General features: G+C 43.3%; 2 protein-coding genes across 4 annotated transcripts in view; one reads left to right on the plus strand and one right to left on the minus strand.

Annotated features, from left to right (window-relative positions):
• slc49a4 (solute carrier family 49 member 4) overlaps nucleotides 1–14768 on the minus strand; it is a 178605-nt gene that overhangs the window by 130189 nt on the left and 33648 nt on the right. The window lies entirely within an intron of this gene.
• The window catches only part of si:dkey-91i10.2 (uncharacterized protein LOC555224 homolog), a 64556-nt gene that overhangs the window by 13604 nt on the left and 36184 nt on the right, over nucleotides 1–14768 (plus strand). For 2 of the 3 annotated variants that reach the window (XM_061053101.1, XM_061053103.1), the window contains exon 1: nucleotides 5243–5395. The exons of the other annotated variant lie outside the window; for it this stretch is intronic. The gene's annotated coding sequence lies outside the window, so the exon portion shown is untranslated. Of the gene's footprint in view, nucleotides 1–5242; nucleotides 5396–14768 lie in introns of those variants that run through there. 3 annotated transcript variants of the gene reach the window in all.

The raw sequence follows: 14768 nt of genomic DNA on the forward strand, positions 1-14768 counted from the left end.
TCAAGATATAACTGTTCACACAACTGTTGTTGTATCAGGAGAGAAGACTCTTTTAAATGACAAAAAAAGAATCACATGGTTGAATACCGCTGTAGTACAGGAAATCTTTGAACTCAACAGAATGTCGGAAAACGTTTGGTGTCCATATTTTTACACTGTGAATTAACATTACACCACCAGGTAATGTATAAAAAACAAACAGTGTATAGAAAGAGGTCACTCAAGTTCACGATTCTATCGGTGGACAAAAGCCCATTTAATGAGACAAATATAGTTCACTGTGTCGAGCCTGTGGTCGCTTTTCTGAATGTGTGTCAGTGTGCTCCTTTATGCATTGTGCTTTCCATCAACCTCCACCAGGCCACCCATCACTCTATTGATTGTTTGGTATCAAAAGCATACACTGTGCCCCACAATGCCCCTGTGGTTGCCAAGCAATCAAGGGCCAGTTAAACACACTGGCAGAGGAGGTTCCTTTACAACTTCCTATATTAACGCTTCTATATGTCAACACATCCATTTATCCGAGGGAGTCAACAGGAATGCATTGTTCTTCCCCAGGAGAGCTAACAGTTTTGGCCATTGTGCAGCAGTGAGGTCTGCATTGTGTGAACACACACACCCTCTTAGCCCTCGTGTGTGTGTGTGTGTGTGTGTGTGTGTGTGTGTGTGTGTGTGTGTGTGTGTGTGTGTGTGTGTGTGTAATAATATGGGCCAATGACATGACTGAAGCCTGTCTTTTCCTAACTTCCAGCTGTGTTTGTTAGCTTAAGATGCTTCATGCATGTGGGCTTCCAGGGTTACTTACTTGACACTAAAAGCTGGCTAACCCTGCTTCCCCTCCCCTGAGTCATGGAAGCTGTGCTAAATTTAGCAGCCCTAAAAAAGTAATGGTGTGGTAAGTTCTTATTGAGTTTGCACCCCACAAATGTCTCTCTCTCTCTCTCTCTCTCTCTCTGTCCCTCTCTCTCTTACTGGTTGTTGTCCTGCTCCCTCTCCTCCCGTTCTCAGTAAAAGGCTTGTCCGTGACTCACCCACAGCAGAGCGAGGGCTAGATGAATTATTGAACCAATGGAGCCCTCATAAATAATCTAACCGTGCGTCGTTGAATGGAGCGGGGCAGCTCAGTGGATTCATCTCATCCCGACCCTCAGTGTCAGTACCACCAAGAACTGTTACTGTGAGGGTCTGATAACACCACAGAGCAAAATATGGACACCAGGGTCAGACATTATATACTTTTCAGTAAAGCCTTATTCTTAATGGATTATATAGGAACACATCTGAATTGGCATTTAAACCAGAAAACAAAAAAAGTGCATCATCTGCATAATGTAGAATACAGACAGTTGTACATTGAGATAAGACAATATAAGAGATAAGATGAGGTAAATTGAAGTAAGGTAAGATAAGAAAAATGCTGCTCCAACATTACAGTACAAAATAAGAGGAACACATGAGAGCATCAAAATATATGTGAAATTCAAAAAACACAAAACAGTGCATTATAAAGTATTAAGTGGATAAGGGGGGAATTCAAAGAAACCGTGCCTAAAATCGGATAAATACAAGTTTGATAAGGTAACAGAGTAAGCTAGGCTCAACAGTAATGGCATAATTGACAGTAGTACTTGCAGTTCAGACCAACAAATTACATCAGGGCATCCACCTATAAATAGTCCACATGTAGTGGATTTAATTACTGCTAACTCTAAAGTAATGTAAACTCTTTCCTGTTCTCAGAAGTATTACATTCTCAATGTTTTAAATAAATACACAGCCTGATACTGAATGCAATTAAATCTTGTACCTGTCAGTTCTTTATGAATATCAAGGGTCAACAGGCATAGACAAAAATGCCTCTGGAAGCTACAACCAGTCAGAGTGCACACAATGCATGATTTAGATGTAAGTTGGTAGCTTTATTTCCAAACTCCAACTCCTATGGTCTTTATTATAACACAAAACCATGCAGTTTGGCATAGCATGATTTTACAGCCAATACATACCATTTGCCCTGAACATGAACTGCACATAGACTGTATAAAATATGGACATAGTCTCATTGGTTTCTGAAGAGGTGTTCTGGATCTCAATGATGGTGGTCGCCATATTGGAAATTCCATCTCTACTGAACTTTCCATCAATGTAGTCATAAGCAAAGAACTGGAGTTAAAGCAAACCTGAAGCCTCCTGGAAAACAGATATTATGCAAATATTATGCAAATGTATGTAAAGACTTAGCCTTCGTATAATCATATCAAATGAGTTGTAAAGAACTTCAACCTGCATGCAGTGTCTAAATAAAGAATTACACATTTCAGACCGAATGGTTTTTTTTTACCTGGCTGTAAACATGTAGTTCTTTTGTTAAAATGGGAATTTTAACATGGGTGTTAATGGGACTTCCTGGGCTTTTGGAGCCGGCCCCAAGTGGACACCCAAGAAACTACAGTTTTGCAAGGCTTCATTTTTTTGTAAGCCGCTTGGAACTACAACCAGGTTTGTTTTAATTGATGCATTAGGCGATTCAGGAATTTCCACATCAGCAGCCATCTTGGTTTCAACCAATAAGATGCCAGAGCTTCCCTCTTCTGTCGTTGTATTCTGCTCTTTTCTCATCTGAGATAAACCGTGAAGGGGAGGGCAACAGGCATTGCCAGAGCTACAGGGATGTTTTTTTAAGAAAACATTCTCTGATAATCCCACTGCACAATTCCTACTAAGGGCCAAAGACTGCATAGCAAGGTAAGCTAGCTGGTGAAAAAAGGTTGAACATGTTTCAGCTAAGGATCCAGATACTTTTATCAGCAGGTGGTGGAGACCCAATCAGAGCTTGAAAGAGAGAGAATGGTGCACCTAAATAATTTGGGTGTACACAAATGTGACGGTACTTTGTTTGTACTTCATCTATAAATAGGCCACTGCATGCTCACACATTAGTGTCTTTGAGGGTTCAGTTCTTCTGGGAAAAAAACAAGCTTCAAGTTCATAAAAATGTAGATTAATAATTCAACTGGTGCTGTCTGAGCTTCATCTGATTTGCATTGAAGATGTGAATACATTTCCTCTCCTGTTATCAACATCTTCCAGCCAGAATGATCAGTGAGTCGGCTACAAAACTCTGGGTTTCACAAAGTCAGACTCACAGCTCTTCTTTGCAGTCAAATTAGGCCCAAACAACGTTTACCCTCTTGTCATCCCGCCAGATTGTCTTCAGGCTGCCCTCCTCACTGCGTTCAGCACATTTGATGGCCAAAGTTTAACATAGTTGAGCTCTGTGTCCAAAATCTATCACAAAGTCAATGTGATGGCAGAGCTCTAATGGAAAGTAATGGCTCTTTTGGCACGAGCGTTTTCACTATTGAATAACCTGTGAGGCTCCTGCAGGCATTTGGCAGTCACTGCAGTATTCAAACAGCTATTAATGAACGTTGAAGTGGTTTTAAACATGGCCAGCTTGGCAGTGATTCCATGCTGTATATTCATACACTTCAACATTCATGTACAGACCCCTCCCCTGTCACTTATAGCGCCCTCCTGCTGAAGCCATATTGATTATCTGATGTGTGGTAGAACTGCTTAATATGGGAGACTTTAAAAGCTTTGAATGTTATTTTATTGCATGTTTCTGTTTCTGATGACGGACCAGAACTCTTGAAATGCAAAATAACAAGTGTTTAATGGACACACCCCTTGCAGCAAGTGGGCTGCATTGACCAGAATTGATTGCTTCCCCAATAATTCCTATGTTTCTCCTCCCTCACTTTGTGCTCTCCAGGTGAATACTAGTGCACGGTACCAAAAAAAGCAAAGTGGGTAAATTTTGGCTTGTCTGGATGTTGGAATCAGAAGAGAGAGTGTATTATAGGTCTACAGTACCTTTGGTTTTAAGATTGTGCTGGAAGTAACCCATTTTTGTCTGGTTTTGCTGGTTCTTTATAGCTTTATTTGTGTTTTTTTTTCATAGACCTAAAAACACAATAAGAGCCGTCTGGCCAATACCTGAATGGTGCCTTACAGTGAGTGTTATTCCCACAGGATGTCAGGGTTGTAGAATGGCCCTTGAGTCACTCTCCATATGCCCATTAGCCAACGCCAAACATACTGCAGCATGCTGTCATACAACACGGCAGAGGGACACAATGCAGTGACACAATGTTCATGCATGTTGCTTGATGCGTTGCCTGTTAAAATTGTTCATTCTCACGACACATGTTCCTCTGACGGAGCAGAAGATTTGATTAGATTCTGAGCATCCTGCAGTGTAAATAATTGTGCATATGAATGAGGAAAATGTTGTTGGTTAATTTGCATCAGAACTACCATGTTGTTGTGTCAACCAGACGGTTCTGCAGAAATATCTACAAATCTATTCCCTTTCATAATTCATGAGGTGAGAAATACCGTATTGATTGGTGTCAATCATTTCTTTTCTTTTTCTGCTGAAATTCCGCTGTGTGAGCCAAGAGGAGATTGGCGGCCTTCGCAGAGAACAATACTCATGTTTATGAAGAAGAGGAAGACCAGGTTGATACGGAGTGTAGTGATGCGGCAGAAAAGCATCATTCAAAATCAATATTTTAAGATTTTAACAACAAGCCTTCCATACTGAACAATCAATAATTCACGCCCAACAGAAACAACACTTATCAGGGTTTTTGACGCCTTGATGCCTCTTTGGACATTGGGTAAAAAAATACACCAACAGTTGACTTCTCATTCAGAAAAAATAACTGCAAGATTTTAAAGTGTCATCACTGACGTTGACACAATATTCCTTTTATTATTTAGTTTTCAAGAATATGCTTCTGCTGAGGTGGGGCTTCCAGAGTCTTTGTAATTTGGCAGATTTCTGGTTATTCTGTGTTTAAAGGTGTCTTTTACTGAGAACTCTCTACTATAGTGGATTACTTTAATCCAGGCGCCCGTGCTAACTTGTGTATGTGATCCAGGTCCTCAGCCCACAGAGCAGCTGTCACTTCCTCTGACTGAAGAGAATAAAGCAAGGCAGAATTAGGGATTAATCAAGTGTCGCAACATGACCAGGATGATTGCACAGAAGCAGCACCTGCCTTGCGTGCACTTTTGTTTTTTGTGTATGTGTGTGTTTGTGAGCGTCTGGAGCACCTCGCAATTCAAGCCCATGGCAGCCAGCCGCTTCCCGGTTTCCATGCCAACCTCAAGGGCTGTTCACGTTGGAGCATGCTCAGTTTGGCTCCCTGCGTTGTAACAATAGCCAGTGAGAGGGCTCACACACTCGCTCGCTCACACACACTCTACTCCAGCTCACAGTGGGAGCGAGACGGAGAAGAGAGGGCTGCCTGCTGCGCTAACGGAGCTCACAGCACACACACACTGACCCACAAGCACACTCTTCTCCCTCTAAACGAAGGTGAGTGAACAAACTTGGTCATTTAAATTCGACATTTTCAGACAGTCATTTTTTTTGTGCCGGGGAGTTTGTTGGGTGAGAGGCTTTGCATTCTGTAAGGAAAGAGCGGCAGAGTGGAGACAGTTGTTGCGGGAGATATACTGGATAGAAAAAGGGAGCATGTGCTCAGCTGTATCAGTGACAAACTGCATTTCTGTCTTTTCCCTGTATTACACCATGACTCTACTTTAAGCTTAGGTAAAAAAAACCTTCTGCACACAGGGATCTTGTCCTTTTATGAATGGAGAAAGCAGGTGGGATATTTTTCCTGCTCAATCAGGAGATGTAGTAGTTGACAAAGCAGGGTCCCTGCTCAATAATTCATGTAGCCTTGTATGGAGGAAAGTCAGGGGATGACAGCAGGTGTAATGTGATGCTTTGCATGGACACAGATAGCTCTTTTAGGCTGCTTTGACAGCCCAGCTCAGTTTTACAGCCTTCTGTTTGCTTATTCAGATCCTCCTTTTTTTTTTTTTGTCTAGCGTTGTCTTTAAACACCAATTAACCTGCAGATGTAGCTAAAAAAGGAACGCCCCTCTCTTCTTCTGAAAATCGTTTCTGATCTGCATGTCAAAGGAATGTGAGGAGACTCTCCTCGTGCCTGGCTGACCCCTAAAATCTGTGTGTGTATGTGGTCTGGGTCTCTGTGTGTGTGAGTGTGAGTGTGAGTGTGCATCAGGGGCGGTCAGAGCGAGATGTATCTTCAATCTCCTCCTGTCTCGCCCCATTTCTCTCTCAGAGGCACACTTAGAGATGCAGACACTCGCTGGTAGTCTATCCCCGCCTGCCACAAGATTAATTGTTGTGGCTGATAAATTCCCGGTTGGTCGATAGTATATTCCTCTGCAGCTTGAAAGCCGCTGTGTGTGTGTTTGGTGTGTTGTTGGCTGTTTAGAGAGGAGCATGAATATGAATTGGTCAGGTCTGTGGTCTTATATGTAAAGTAGAGGTGCAACCAGGGCTGGCTGATTTGATCTGAAGCAATATGATGATATTTTATTTAATAGCAGCAATTTTTAAAATCAACAACAGGTAACACATAAACACGCCCTTTTTCACACTCAGAAGCAGTAAGCATTCAACCAGTGGTTCATAACACACTCTAATTCATTACAAGTGGACATTCAGACTTTATTAAGTGTTTATAAATGAAACATGTCACCAGGTTTCAGCCTCTGTTTTTCAAACATGAAGGCAATGTGGAAGTGTAAAAAAGTGCAGTTCCTCGAGTACACATGGGGCTGGCTCCAAAAGCCAAGGAAGCCCCATTAACGTGATGTTGAAATACAATTTTTTTACACAAACGTCATAAAGAAATAGGTGACGTCACTGAGACTATTTCCATATTTTATAAAGACTATGAAGCAAACTCAAGGCGGCAGAACTCTAGTTTTAGAAACCAATGGGTCCATCAGACGGCTCCACCAACTTCTTTTATACAGTCTGTACTGTAATCCTCCAATTTGGCCAATTATAGAGAAAACGTAACATTTTGCTTGATAAATGTCTCCTTTTTTGGCCACTATAGGTAAGAATACCTCAACAGATAAGAATACCTGAACAACCTTAGAAGAATTCACCTCTGATATATTATTTCCTTATTTTGCCAACAGTTAACAATTTATCCATTTATTTAACGAGTATACATACTAGCAATAGATTTAGATGGATGGAGGGATGGAGGGATGGATTGATGAATGGACTGATGGATGGATAGGTGGATGGACTGATGGATGGATGGATGGAGGGATGGATAGGTAGATGGACTGATGGATGGATGGATGGAGGGATGGATAGGTAGATGGACTGATGGATGGATGGATGGAGGGATGGATAGGTAGATGGACTGATGGATGGATGGATGGAGGGATGGATAGGTAGATGGACTGATGGATGGATGGATGGAGGGATGGATAGGTGGATGGACTGATGGATGGACTGATGGATGGATGGATAGGTGGATGGACTGATGGATGGATGGATGGATAGGTAGATGGACTGATGGATGGATAGGTGGATGGACTGATGGATGGATGGATGGATGGAGGGATGGATGGAAGGACAGATTGATGGATAGGTGGATGGACTGATGGATGGATGGAGGGATGGATGGAAGGACAGATTGATGGATAGGTGGATGGACTGATGGATGGAGGGATGGATGGAAGGACAGATTGATGGATAGGTGGATAGATTGATGGATGGATGGATGGAGGGATGGATGGAAGGACAGATTGATGGATAGGTGGATGGACTGATGGATGGAGGGATGGATGGATAGATTGATGGACGGATAGGTGGATGGACTGATGGATGGATGGATGGATGGAGGGATGGATGGAAGGACAGATTGATGGATAGGTGGATGGACTGATGGATGGAGGGATGGATGGATAGATTGATGGACGGATAGGTGGATGGACTGATGGATGAATGGATGGAAGGATAGATTGATGGACGGATAGGTGGATGGACTGATGGATGAATGGATGGAAGGATAGATTGATGGACGGATAGGTGGATGGACTGATGGAGGGATGGATAGATAGATTGATGGACGGATAGGTGGATGGACTGATGGATGGAGGGATGGATGGATGGATGGATAGGTGGATGGACTGATGGATGGAGGGATGGATGGAGGGATGGATAGATAGATTGATGGACGGATAGGTGGATGGACGGATTAATGGATGGATGGAAAATGTTTAGAAATCTGGTTATAAAAGCAAATTAAGCACCAGAGACAAAAAAATCCACAATCCATGGTAAATAAATCCTTACAGTAGAAGATAATCCAGACATCCTAATGGTTACCAGTAATTGCCTTAAAGGTGTAAATGTGCAATTAAAGTGTAGTTCCTTTGCAGTTGGTTTTTGTGTCCACCTCATGAATGTCAGTCCACTAGTCCCACTCTCATTTAAGCTTCAATTTGGTCTCCACCAACTCAAGGATCGTTGCAATGGTTGCTGATACCAGCTGCTTGCTACAGCTGGGAGAAAAGTGAATGTGCCTTTAAATAACTCAGGAGAACTTTAGCAGTTAGCTAGAGTCTCTCATCTGTGCATCTTTATGAGTTTATTACTCACGACACCTTTCAAATGAGTCAGGATTTATTGCTATTATGTACAAATTGATTGTCAATGCTTAATCATTTTCATGAAAATTGTTGTCTGCTTGATTTCCTGTCACTCCTCTGTTCAATATAAAGCCCCCGTCTACTTTGTCTGGACATTTTGTCGGAGGAAAACAAAGACACCAGGTTATCTCAAAGAGGAGGCAACACATGGCATCAGCGAAAATAAAGAGGTGTACTGTAGAGTGATAGACGGCAGACGGGGAGCAGGGGGGTAAGTGGTACTCTTTCACCCTGCGGGAAATTGGAAAATAGATTGAGTTGATACTGGCAGGTTTGCATAGAGATATTGATGCTGGTGAGTGGGCGTGTGCGGGGAGGAGAGGTTTGGATTCGGGGCTTAGGAGGTTCACGGGACGCTAATCATCTTCGTGGCCACCAGTTAGAATGAGCAAAAAGGCTTCCTGGGGTTAGTAATTAGGGATTTCCATCTGCGATTGATAGAAAGATACAGCTCCGTGTGGCTGGCTCTGCAGCAGCCTTTGTGTCTGATTAAATGGCACCTTTGTCTTTCTTTTAGCAATTTTTGGCGGCAGTCTGTAAAAATCTTTGTCTTCTAGCAGCAGTTGTTTTGTGTCTGTCTGCGGAATAAAATCAGTTATTGGAGCATCTTAGTAGGAGTATCTGCTGTGTGTGTGTGTTGGGTGGAATATAAAGTGGCACACAGTGTGAGATGTCAAGTTTGATTTCCAGACCTGGTTGTGTGTGATGGGCGAGGGCAGGCAGACAGACTGTTTGAGAAATGGGACTCCTAACTGATATGACAGAAAGAGTCTCTCCCTCGTCCCCCTCGCTGCTCAGTGTGGTGTCACAGATATGAAAGAATGTGTTCCAAACAGATTTGGACCCCTTTAAATTTCCTGATTTCGTCCGTAGACTTTTGTTAACCGCCGTTTATCCAAAAACTTCACGAGTTCTACTGGATCACAGCTGCTTTGTATCAGAGCCGAGAGACGACCTCGGCACGTTACTTTCAACTTTATTCTACCACGTTACCTCCTGTCTCATTCAGTTCGTGTGAAAACACCTTACATCGTCGGACTGAATGTGAAAAAACAAACATGGCAGCAGAAAGACAGCAACCGTGGCGTCACTTTTCAGACCCTGTAATTCCCTCAGTTTTTGTCATTACTGAAAAGCTTTGTGAATGTTTCCTCTGGTTTGTCCTCCAGCTTTATCTAAACTCTAGCCGGTAGACGTTGAATACCTCTGGCGGTCAAAAGCTTCGAGTAAAGACTGGGAGGCGTTTGATTGGTACCTTCCATCAGGACCTTACAGCAGTGATAGGTCGGCGTTTATACAGGATTAAAGGAGCCGGAGATGGCGGCTCTGTCATTTTTCCGAGCACATGATTTGTTGATGTCTGTCGGGGTGTAAAGACCAATTAAACTCAAAAAAGAAATAGTGTATAATATAAAATTTCCCCCAAATAAAGTGAATAATTAAGGTGTCAGTTCCCTTCAATTGTGTGTCACGTTTACCTCAGATTATTCTTAATCTCTTTATGTTGGACCACTAAGATCAAACATTATCCTTCTCCTTCTCCTTCTTCTTCTTCTTCTTCATCCCGCTGTCAACTTCTTCTTTGAGTGATCCAAATGGCCAGAGACATATGATTACAGCGCCGTTTTTGTCAATTAAAGTATTGATATTTAGCACGGGTGATTAGATAATCATATCACACAAGTCAGGATGAGGATATATTGCGAATCGATATGTTGTCCCAACCCTATGAGTGGACTTCACATCGACGCTTGAAGCCTGTGATTGTTCTGGGCCGACCACTACATCAGCAACAACTGCAGACATTTTTCACACTGTATACCTAACACTAAGAGACAGAAGGCGGGACGATGGTGGACAATCACTTAAATCATGATGTCTGTTTTTAGACATGTCATTCGTTTGGCTTCTATGATAAAAGAGAAGTAGCATTCTTACTCTGTATAGAACTTTATCCACCAAATAAAGCATCTTTTTGATGGTTGTCTGACTAAGGCATCGTTAATGGTTAATCCACGCTACAGCTTTGCACTTTGTGAGGTGTATAATTGTTCACAGTTACTGGCACACTTGGGTACAAAAGTGTGTGTACCAATGTGGTTTTACATCAAAGGAAGAATACACTCAGAGGATGCACAGGCCATACTGTACATGTACTTCATGTAAATACACGTGCACACTACAGAGTTCATCTAGCCTCTGAGTGTTGACGCTTGTTAGTCCTCTCATTGTAAACTGTGGTGACAGCTGATCAATGGCTCTCCATCCCTCCTCATTTACAATCCCAACACCCCCCCATCCCCTTCCCTATCCCTCCATCTCATCTTCCGCCATGCTGATTATCATCTCATCCCTCCAGCTCCACCCTTTCATCGCTACATCCCTTCTTCTACCCTCCTCCCCTCTCCTCTATCCCCCCTTTTCACCCAATTATCCTCTCCTCTCCCCTCCTCTCCTCTCCTCTCCTCTCCTCTCCTCTCCTTTCCTCTCCTCTATCCACCTTTTCACCAAATTCTCCTCTCCTCTCCTCTCCTCTCCTCTATCCACCTTTTCACCAAATTCTCCTCTCCTCTCCTCTCCTCTCCTCTCCTCTTTCCTCTCCTCTCCTCTCCTCTCCTCTCCTCTCCTCTCCTCTCCTCTCCTCTCCTCTCCTCTCCTCTCCTTTCCTCTCCTCTATCCACCTTTTCACCAAATTCTCCTCTCCTCTCCTGTCCTCTCCTCTCCTCTTTCCTCTCCTCTCCTCTCCTCTCCTCTCCTCTCCTCTCCTCTATCCACCTTTTCACCCAATTCTCCTCTCCCCTCCTCTCCTCTCCTCTCCTCTCCTCTTTCCTCTCCTCTCCTCTTTCCTCTCCTCTCCTCTTTCCTCTCCTCTCCTCTCCTCTCCTCTCCTCTCCTCTTTCCTCTCCTCTCCTCTCCTCTTTCCTCTCCTCTCCTCTCCTCTCCTCTTTCCTCTCCCTCTCCTCTCCTCTCCTCTCCTCTCCTCTCCTCTCCTCTCCTCTCCTCTCCTCTCCTCTTTCCTCTCCCTCTCCTCTCCTCTCCTCTCCTCTCCTCTCCTCTCCTCCTGTTTAAGCCAATTACCAGCGTGTCCTTGGCTTCTGGAGGAGAAAGCAGAGGATCTTTTCCGGCTCGCCACCCTTTCATTCCCCCCCCCCCTCGCTGCGCCTTTCTCTATCTCCCTCTCTTCAAAGACTATGTGAGTCATCAGCAACAAGCAGAATGCCTACAGATACCGATCCTTATAGGCATCAGTAGGAGCCAGTCAGTCGATAATCCGCTCATCATGCATCTGCGATGGATCCGCGTTAAAGCCGAAAATGAGCTGACAAGAAAGGCTTTTTGAAAACATTGACACCCCCTCAACAAGATCAAGGGTCAGTATTGATCCAGAGAGAGGGGGCGGATACAAGAGCACATGGCTGAAATTAAGAGCGATGGGTTTTTAGATTGTGATTGAATTGAGCAGAGTCTTTTATTTGAACGTGAGGTTCTAAAATCACACGCAGAAAGGCCTCATTTAAACGTTTTCCTTTTTCCACCTGCACACATTTCTATTTCTGTCATTTCTGAATAGTGACCTCCATGAATTATTCAAGGTCTACTCTAACCAATCCAATCAACTTCTTGTAGGCAAAAGTTGTGAACTGTTACAACCATTGAATGTATATTAATATGGACTCTCCATCTCCCTCTGTTGGGCGAAAGTGAAGCTAAAATACCCCCGAGACAGACGCTGACATTTTGCGCTTGGAGCCAAGTCGTGTGCAGAAGGGAGCCGGCTTATTATTTCTATTTTGTTCTTTCTAAAGTCTGAAACCGATGCCACCTGGTAGGTGTGCGTTTTCTCCCGGAGATTTTGTTCAATTGCACACTTATTATTATAGCCTAAAGAGGGTCGATAGATCACCACGGTGCCGTGATTATGACAGTCTTATACATTTTGAAAAATAGGATTTCTTCCCTTTCTAAGAACAGCAATGCTTCACTTTTCCTTTTATCCAATATTATTCATGGATTTGTCCAGGCAGCTGCTTGTGACCCAGCCGGTAAATAAAGCAGCAGAATCTGTTTCTTCTTCTCCATGACTGACAGGCTGGTTAAGGAGAGCTGAAGTGCTTTGATTGGAGACATGAATGATTTTCTTCTCTTTCTCTATTTCTCTTTTCTCTGTGCATCCTCACCCTCTCCTATCTCCGTGTCTCCCCTCATTCCCGGTGATGTGTGAGTGACTCACATCTAGCCATCTGCTGCCCAGCAAAGCCTCTCTGTTTCCCTCTTTTTGTTTATTAATGCAACTCCTGGAAGGTATACTTCAGGTGCAGCGATACCTCTATCTCCTTGTTTCCTGTTTAAGAACCCCCCCTCAGCCCTCCTCTTCCTCCTCTGTCCACTCAGGCTTTTATAAAATCTTCTCCTCAAACTCTCTTTCACCTCCTCGGCTGAGTTAATCTCGGTCACGTGTCCTTTCTGTTTACTTCACCTGTTTTCCCTCTCCTCATCTTTCTCTTCCTTTTTCTCCCAGGAGACAGATTGTAGGAATGAGGTCAGACTGTGTGTGTGTGTGTGTGTGTGTGTGTGTGTGTGTGTGTGTGTGTGTGTGTCTGTGGGGGCGTGTGTGTGTGTGTGTGTGTGTGTGTGTGTGTGTGTGTGTGTGTGTGTGTGTGTGTGTGTGTGTGTGTGTGTGTGTGTGTGGGGGCGTGTGTGTCGGAGCATATGGATATGAATGTGAGCAGACTGTTGATGTTTTGTTGATGTATGTGTTGCTGTTGCTGATGTCATTATGATCCCCCGCAGAAATGACAACAGACACAGGAAAACACCCTGGGGGCAAGAGTGTGTGAGTGTGTGTGTGTCCGTGTGTGTGTGTGTGTGTGTGTGTGTGTGTGTGTGTGTCCTTGTGTGTGTGTGTGTCTGTTTGACGAATACACACGCTGGCTTTGAAAAATAACAAGACGAAGATACGGTACTGTGTTTACTGTTTGGGCTTTTTGGGCTCAAATATCAGAATTGAAAATACTTTCTTGAAGAGGAACTAGAAAAATAAGCATAGCCGTTCATAACAAAATATAAATAAGATTTATTACGTTCAACACATAGAAAAGGTGTGTTGTTATTGTTGAGTTTTTCATTCTTACTTTTCTACGGTTTAGGGATGGACATTTCAACTAAAACTACTATTCAGAAGTTACTGGCAAATAATTCAAATATTATTCACCAATATTGGCATCATAAGCTGGTAGAGTCGGTCGTCCCTCAACTGGAAGGTTGTGGGTTCGATCCCCGGCTCCTGCAGCAACATGTCCGATGTGTCCTTGGGCAAGACATTTAAACCTGGCTGGGATTATAATGGTCTCACTACATAGCTATCAGCGTGTTAATGTGTAGGTGTGACACATACGAGTAGTCAGAGGACAAACAAGCTCAAGTCCATTTAGTCCGTTGACCATTTACCATATACTTGTTCAAAAAACCCTCGACACTCATACAATTATTCAGGAGGTCCTTTGTCATAGGAAGAATACAACTTGTGCTTTCATATCTGGACAGCCTTGCAGCTCCTTCATTCACAAAACAACCGCATGAGTGGAAAGTAGAGCAGCTGAAGTCGAAAAAAAAACGTGCAAGAATAAACCTTTACAGTGACAGTTCATGCTTTCTCCTTCACTTGTGCTGGTTTGTTGTGGATCTAAAAGAAGTTTGAAAGCTCTATGCAACAATAAAATGTTGCGGATGTTCTTCAGATGCATCAGAGCGCTCAGCCTCAGGCGAGCGGCCTCCGCCTGAAAGCACCAACTTAACTTTTTATGTGTCACATAGTGTGCGTCAGCCAGTGCTAAAGTAGACTGAATGCAGAGATTACTCATTACATAACTCTTTGTGTCTATTGATTAGTCTCTGTTCCCTTTACCTTTGTCTTCCTTTCTATTGAGATGAAGGTGTTTCATTCATCTGAGTGCACACATGAGCTGTGATAAAGATAGGAGCGCTTCATTTCCACCCCTCAGAGGAGAAAATGAACATCACACGGTCGGAGCTTCATAAACTGGTTCATCAAAAAAAAGTCCCGTTTGAAGATTTGAGCTTTATTTAAACTGTCATATGGGATTGTGATCATCGCAGGGCAGAGAGGATGTTCCCAGTTAAAAGATATAGTTTGATCTGTGTGTGTGTGTGTGTGTGTGTGTGTGTGTGTGTGT

The sequence above is a fragment of the Labrus mixtus genome, chromosome 13, assembly GCF_963584025.1.
Source record: "Labrus mixtus chromosome 13, fLabMix1.1, whole genome shotgun sequence".
Taxonomy (NCBI): domain Eukaryota; kingdom Metazoa; phylum Chordata; class Actinopteri; order Labriformes; family Labridae; genus Labrus; species Labrus mixtus.